The sequence below is a fragment of the Gossypium hirsutum genome, chromosome D09 (assembly GCF_007990345.1).
Source record: "Gossypium hirsutum isolate 1008001.06 chromosome D09, Gossypium_hirsutum_v2.1, whole genome shotgun sequence".
Classification (NCBI taxonomy): domain Eukaryota; kingdom Viridiplantae; phylum Streptophyta; class Magnoliopsida; order Malvales; family Malvaceae; genus Gossypium; species Gossypium hirsutum.
Window position 1 is genome coordinate 8,877,878 of NC_053445.1, and position 8,219 is coordinate 8,886,096.

Genomic DNA, 8,219 nt, shown 5'->3' on the forward strand with positions numbered 1-8,219 from the left:
ACCTCGTACGTTGCAGATGATAGTGGGTTGGATGATGAGTCTGATATGGATTCACCTCAAGAGCCCAACCCTGATAGTGCAGAAGTTGCATTATTTTCTAAACCGTAGCCTGTTCCAACCGAACCTGAAGACAGTGAAAGGGGTTCAGATGAAGAAGAAGAGAATTCGTGATTCAGGGTGTACTCGTCTCCAGCCCAAATGCATAATATCGATCTATCAGCAGATGATGTGTTGGAGTTTCTAGATCTACCACACAGTAGGCGTGACCGTAGAAGTTCTTCATTAGATTCGGGTGAATTGAAAGTTGGTAAGGAGTTTTCCAGTAAGGATAGTTTTCTTGGTGCATTGAAACATCATAGCATCATGAATGGGGTTGACTACCATGTGGTTAAATCCAAATCTGAGAAGTTTGAGGCCAAGTGTGCAGTGCAAGACGGTACATGTTCATGAAAAATCATGGTTTCAGTTAGGAAAAAGATAGGCTTGTGGGAGATAAAAAAGTACAAAGGTCCATATACCTGTGTTGCCGGTACAGTATCACTAGGGGACCGTCCAAGCAATCTATGGCATACTAGTAGTGTCAGGTGCTGGAGAGGTACGTTCTCGGTTGCATAATAGACCTTAAAACAGGCCCTACGTACTTCAACGACCGATTGCTCCATGGATGCCAAGTGTTCAAGCGTTTGTTCTAGAGTTTTAAGTAATGTCAGAACGTATTTGTGTATTGCAAGCTGTTGGTACAAATTGATGGTACCTTTATGTATAGTAGATATACCCATCTGCTATTGCTACCTGTGGCACAGGATGGCGGTGGGAGAATCCTTCCAATTGCATTTGCAATAGCACCAGAGGAGTCAAGTGATGACTGAGATTTCTTTCTTTCTAGGTTAAGGAGGCATGTCTGTCCCTAACTTGATATCTACGTTATATTGGATCGGGGGCACTAGAATACTAGTGGCAATTGAGTGGTAGGGAAGCCTATGGGATTGCACACACCATTAGTATTGTCTAAGACACATTGCGTCCAACTAATACAGGTAATATTGGTCTACCACTGAACGACGACAAGTGACCAACATGAGTATTTAATATCTATTAATATAATTTCGTTTGTAATAGTCAATTTATTCTGAATGGAAGAGTGGTATGTAATTTTCGCTATCAACTTATATTGGCAGGGTAAGAGGTCAATAAGGACCGTTTTCATGAGATGTTAACGATTTTAAGGTTAGTTAACAAACAAGGTGTAGACTAACTTTGTAACATATCTTTCAATCAGTGGACACAAGCATACGATGATAGCTTACGATATGGTCATATAACCTCAAACCTGGCTGAATGCATAAATTTTATTCTAAAAGGAATATGTCATTTGCCGATAACCTCGGTTGTGTGAGAGACATATTTTCTTTTGGCGGCACTATTTCCAAAGCAAGCAGCGAGTTATAAATGCCAAATGCAAGGAGGCCATGTGTTGTGCCGAAAGGTATTGTAAGAAATTAACAAGGGGAATGCATGGACAATACTATGCATACAGTGTGTCATGGTCGTGACAACCTATGGTTTCATGTGACGGAGTTTGACAGACCGAACCAAGGTATTACTGGCGGACAATATCCTGCACACTTGAGAAATAGGACTTGCGACTGTGGGACGTTTGACGCACTTCGTTATCCATGCGCTCATGCAATTATAGATTGTCAGAATCTCCGTTTGGATCCCATAAGCTATGCGACGAAGTGTACAAAATAAAATACATGTACAATGTGTGGAGACACGTATTCCCACCGGTCCTAGATGAGTGTAAGTGGCCATCTGTATCGCTTGCTTCGTTTAAGTTGTTATCGGATATAGAATTGCTTCGCAAACCAAAAGGTCGACCTTGCTTGAGTAGAATACATAATAATATGGACATCTGAGAAAGAACAAACCAATAGAAGTTGTGCGAATGGTGTAGGAACCCAGGTCATACAATTCAAACATGTCCAAATCGAAATAGTTCATAATTGTTTAAATGAAACTATGTTGAATTATTTCTATTGCCTTATTCAAAAAAACTTCTATTTTATTAAATAGGGCAAAATATAAAAATAATTTACTATTAAAATATTTAAAACAATTTTTATTTTATTAAATGAAACAATATAAAAAAATTTGTACAAATATATTAAAAAAATTAATGTATGTGCCAGTTGGGATCAGTGCGACATGGGGGTGGTTGATGGTTACGCGATAGATTCCTCCTTGGTTCAGCTTCCGTCGAGGGTTGTGGTTACTCCGACGGAGGGTGTGGTTGTTTTGGTTTTGGGTGTTGGGAGGATGACCCACCTTGCTAGACTAAAGAATGCAGAGGTGTTTGCATCACCCACGACGGAAGTGTTTGAATCCAATAAGGCAATGGGGATTGGTAAAGAGTGAGGTCCTCGACGGTGCCTTGTGCGATCCCTCCTGCGATGATGACTTATATATCCTCGGTTGAGTCGGAGTTATCGGGAAGTGAGATGCACCGAGTCATGCGTTCCAACCTCGCATAGGAGTGGAAAAAGGAAACATATAAATGTTAGGATACATATAAGGGCTAGGATACGCACCTGGCATAATCTGAAGGGGTTGTGGTATGGCTGTCGTCGCTTGAGGTGTTGGGCTTAGTGATTGTGTGGACGCTTTTGATGGGCCCGTGCTGTCATTCCTTCTCATTGGATTTAAAGGGCCTCGTCTTTCCTTTTTAACATGGATTTGCCGATACCTCTACTCTTTCGACAGTAAATATGGCTTGCCATAGATCTTAAACCATGGCATGTAATTGGTGCGCACGCCAACTTTGGAACGATGATTAGTTCGCGATTAGGTATATAACCATATCGATTTTTCCAAATTTCAATATATTTCGAAAGAATACCAGCCAATTCATATTCGATTACCGTAAGTCGATTTTATGCTCATCATCGAGCACCTTAGGTGTCACGGGAATCGATTGGCAAAATCCAAATTGTGGCAACACTCTATCCGTCTGGTGCATCTCGAGAGTAGCATAGTTGACAAATGAGACCTTAACATGCCAAATGTTCGAATTTTGAAAGAATTCATCCGCAATTACTGCCCAAATTATCGGATCCTTGTATGGTGTTCATTGATACTATATGAACATGATAAAAATAGTAGTTATATACATAATACTAAATAGTAAATATGAAACAACTATGTTATGTATGTGTATTTTATTTAATACTTACATGCGTTTCCGACCGTTTATCTAATAGAAGTTGTATATCTTCAAGAGTGGTAGGGATTCTGACATAACTCGTCGAATGGTTCCACCTAATTAAATGAACTTTTAGCATAAAATTATATTTTAAATATATGTAATAATTGTAAAATCTAATATAAAATTTACCTCGTTATGACTGGAAATGTATATGAGTGGTTCACTCGAGGACGTAAAAATGGAAAGCAAAACCTAGCCCATGATTGTAGTAGTGATAGGCAACCTCCGATTTTGGCTTTATTTGGTTTCGTCGCTTCCTACATTTCTCGGTACAATGTTGCCAACACGGCAGACCCCCAACTAAGTTCGCCAGCTGCTCTAAAATCAACGAGTTTCAGAAGTCACTTTAGATGTATCAGGTTTCGTGACAAGTCTGACATCAGATAACCTCCAATCATCTCAAGGAAGTATGCCCGAGCATATCGTACTTTCTACTTCAGTCGAATCATTCCCTGACTCTGGGAATGTGTCTCGTAACTAGCCCATCTCGATCTAACCAAGTAAATATTATCCAGAATCGCACCCAAAAGATCGTAGCATATGACTCTCCAATTAGCACATTGAACGGACCCGGTGAGTACGGACCCATCCACCGGTAATCCCAATTGTAACTGCACGTCCTCCAAAGTGATGGTACACTGTCTACATGGAAAATGAAATGTGTGCGTCTCGGGTCTCCACCTTTCTATTAACGCGCTTATGAGTTTCGGGTCTAACTTGCACCCTCGGCCTATATTGGCCACGTGCCAAAAACCCGCTTCCCTCAAGTAATTTTCTATCAACGATGATGGAGGACCAAACATATTACGAATATAACATTGTAACAACCGATCTATGGACTGTTATAAAAAATTATAAAATAAAAATGAATTAAAATTACATAAATGAAAAAGTATTAAATAATATTCAAAAATTAAAATTAACTCTTACCATTTTCATTTGTTCGACGGAGATATGTTTATGATCGAGACGAATTAATTCTCTGGCCATTGCTAACACGATCAAATATTTTTGAAATTATAAAAAAATAATACTAATTTAGAAAAAAAATTAAAGAAAATAATTAATTAAAGAGAGCTTTGAGAAATTTAGGGAGAAATTTGAGAGCTTTTTTGAGAAATTTGGAAGAAATGTTGTGTGAAAAAAAAGGAGGGCGGGTTTTTATAGTTTTTTTTGACTGTTGGACCCCCAACGGTTAAAATTTTAAATGACTGTTGGAAAAAAACACAAGCTAAAACACGTCCCTGAGGGAGCGATTTTGCCACGTCAGCAAAGCGCATCCACGTCAGCACGTTCTGTGCTACATGACAAAATCGCTCCCTTAAAGAGGTGCTTTGCTGAAATTTCCCTTTAAAACACATCTACGTGGGCGCGTTTTGTAGTTATTGGCCCATTCCGGTAAATAATGAAAAAAGTGACCCATTTCCATAAATAAAGTTAGAAATGGGATTTTATTGGTAAAATGCTCAAATCTATATATATACTATAATAATGGTTTAGAAGAAAATTTAGTCTATTTTATGTAAAACACAAGAGTTAACAAAAACCAATTAATCTTAATATTTTTCTTGTAACAGTAATTATTTTTGAAACCTTAGTTAATTTATTTATTCTTCCAAATTTTATTTACACACTGAACAGCGTTAAAGTGATTTTTACTTAGTTTTAATAAAATCTATAATTCATGCATATTTGATCATCGTTAAAAAAACAAAATTTAAAAGTCATGCATGCTAACAAAACAAAACCCTAAGTCCCATGCCACGGTTAAAATAAAACAATATAGTTTTTGCATAATAAAAATAACAAATAGTAATTTTAAAATATTTTAACAAATAAGATCAAGCCGAGACTCTCCAAATGCCATGTCTGCGTCCTAACCTGGTGGGTTATCTGTAAAGATGGAAATTAAAAAGGGAGTGAGATATGAAGGTCAGTGTGAGTTCAGTCACAAGAAAATCGGAACATAACAACAAACAAACAAAGCACATGGATTAGAAATTCTGAGATTAAATGCAACCATAAAGCACCTCAGATTAATAGCTTTTCAAATAAAACACATCACATTCAAGGTTTTATATGCACGTGCTTATGAATGCAATGCAATTTCAATTTAACAAAAAATCCTATCCAACTTCGCTACACTCCTCATTTATGAGTTCCCTAGAACTCATCTACCATATCACTCCGGATCATGGACGAGCCACCGCTGATTTGCAGATAAATTGCCACTTTGTAAAGAAAAAACGTGGGTAAACCACTAGTATTTTAGATAAAAACATTTTCCGTTATTGTCACTTGTTGTGAGTGCACAACATGGTTGTAGATTAAACAAACTTCCGCTGGATTTTGTTGACAAGCCACCACTTGTTTGCAAATTTAATAAACTGCAACTTGCTTTGTATAATTTCCCGCCCCATGTAATGCACTATGTCATGCTTTGTATTATAAAAAATCAATTAGTAGTAGACATAACATGTACTCAATTCATCACTAACACTTAACATGCTTATCGAAAAACTGGACTTTTCAACTTGTACTCAATTCATCACTAAAACTCAAGCGCGAAGAACATGATAAGCAAGAATTAATATCAGTTTTCAAGATTCGTAAAGATTTTTGGAATTATCGACAAGATTCGTAATAGATCATTTAATTGATCTTAAAATTAACATGAATAAAAATTCTACAGCTATTTGAGATTTAAACATCAAGATTTGGAATTTCTTACCTATCTTGGCAATGATAGAGATGAAATTTGACGACGTTACACTAAACCGATAAGAAGAACGATTGAGTAGAGGTCGATTTCGAGTTCGGGATCAAAATAAAATTTTAGCAATGAAAGAAAAAAAATATTTGCAAAGGAGAGCATGAAAAAGAAAAAAGGGGAAGAAATAGGAAAAGAAAAAGAAAGCAAAATTTTAGTTCATTTAGGAAAGAAGACTAGAATTCTATTTTGATTAGAATGAGATTAAATACCTAGTTTTTCAAAATTTGAGAGGCTTCTTGGGCAATTAACCCTTCTTGCCGAAACAATAAAGGGGAAAGGAAATAGGGAAGTGTTTGGCATGACTTGAACCTTGGAAGGAATGCAAAGGCCTTACCATTTAGGCTACTACCCATACTTAGAATATTTCTACCACATTTAATATATATTTTAGTTGGGTTTTGTTCATTGGTTGCTAAAAAATAAAATAGAAGAAAATGAGAAGAGTGTGGCTTGAACCTAAGACTTCTAGGGAGTATACTAAGCTCTTAACAATTTAGTCTATATCTTATTTTTTGGTCATTCTTTTCATTTAACCCCTAATTTTTGGGGAGTTACATTGTTGATCTAACAATAGCTAGATATTTTTAACCTCGACTTCCTATTCAAATATTTTTTTTAAAAAAATTGGCCTAATTAAATAATATTATGATAATTATATTATAATTAATTTTACATTATTACGAGTGGGAAGGTATAAGGGTAGTTGGCTTGGGGATGTAAAAAGGATAGCTGGAATCATGCCCATGGCTGTAAAAGTAGTATGCAACAACCAATTTTAATTTTTTGTGGTTGCATTGCTTGACACATCTCTCAGTACAACACCGCCAACATGGCTGACCCCCAACTGAGTTGGCTCGCTTCTTTCAAGTCGACGAGTTGTAATAGCCACCTTAAATGTATAAATGTATGAGAGTTTGAGAGTTATCAAGGATTAGAACACCTCTAGTTAACCTCAGTATGTACATTTGGGCATGTTGATCTCTTTCAAGGGGACTCGAACTCCCGTAGAGATTTTGGAAATTTTCTTGCAACCATTTTATCTCTATCTGGCCACTGAAAAACTTTTTCGACACCTTACCTAACAGTTTCTTGCAAATGCTACTCCAATCGCCGATGACCACTGATCCAATAACGACTGACCCATCCATCGGTAAACTGAACTAGAATTGAACATCCTTGAGTGTGATTGTACACTCATCACATGGAAGATAGAATGTGTGTGTCTCAAGTCACCATCTTTCCACCAATGCGCTGATAAGTATGGGGTCCAATTTACAAATAAAGACATGTGCAAGAACCTCGCAACCCAAATAAGGTTCAATCATATGCGATGGCCTCGTAGATATATTGTGTATACATGTCTCCAAAATCTGATCTTCGGCTTAATTATAAAAAAAAATCTTTTTAACAACTTAATAATGAAGTTAAATAAATTTATAAAAATTAGTAATATATTTTCTTACCATTTGCAATTGAATCGCGGAAATGTGATTGTCATCGAAAGGATTAAGAGTATTTTTCATTCCAAATTGAATTAAAACAAATGAAAATCGAAAGACAAAATTAAACCAAGACGAACTTGAGAGAATTTTAAATAAATTTTTAGAACTAAATTCTTGAGAGGTTTGAGAGAATTGATAGAAATGAATTTGAATAAAAAAATGAGGAAAAAGTTTGGGTTTATATAGAAAAAAAAAGACAAATTTTTATGGTCGTTGACAATTCGATTGTTGAGGGAAATTTTGTCTAACTGGATGGGTTTTTTGCTGACGGTGCAGGAAAGCATGCTCAGTGGGACGTGTTTTCTCCTCTCTCTTCAAGATTGACCTATTCTAATAAATATGCTCCAAATGAATCTAATCACTCAATTAATTATGAAATTTGGCATTTTTGCCTAATTTAGCCTACATATCTACCTAACTTTACTTTTAGTGTTTAAAGTTTTTTTTTGAACTTAAGAATTTATATTTGATCGTTTGAAAATTTATATATTTTGAATAAGTTAAATGGTATTATTTTATAAAAAAATAAAAACTGAAAATAATTTAATTTTAAATCATATAACATTACCTAATTATGTGATATTCCATAAATTTTGTGGGGTTGTGAATTTAAAATTTATTAGAAGGTTGAACCGAAAAATGTAGTGAGATTAATATTTTCTTTTCGTTAGTCATTCAA

At 35.8% G+C, this 8,219-nt stretch overlaps 1 long non-coding RNA gene across 2 annotated transcripts; it reads right to left on the reverse strand.

The window, feature by feature from the left end:
- Positions 1-2,049: 2,049 nt before the first annotated feature.
- On the reverse strand, positions 2,050-7,697 carry LOC107892265 (uncharacterized). Of its 2 annotated transcripts, XR_005918520.1 has the most exons (6): positions 7,502-7,697; positions 7,117-7,419; positions 4,196-5,158; positions 3,395-4,104; positions 3,234-3,318; positions 2,050-3,136 (listed from the first exon to the last, which is right to left on the reverse strand). It is a non-coding gene; the product is annotated as an uncharacterized lncRNA (long non-coding RNA). The 2 variants fall into 2 exon arrangements; XR_001682550.2 differs by having other exon boundaries at positions 2,115-3,136; positions 4,196-7,419.
- Between the last annotated feature and the right edge of the window lie 522 nt (positions 7,698-8,219).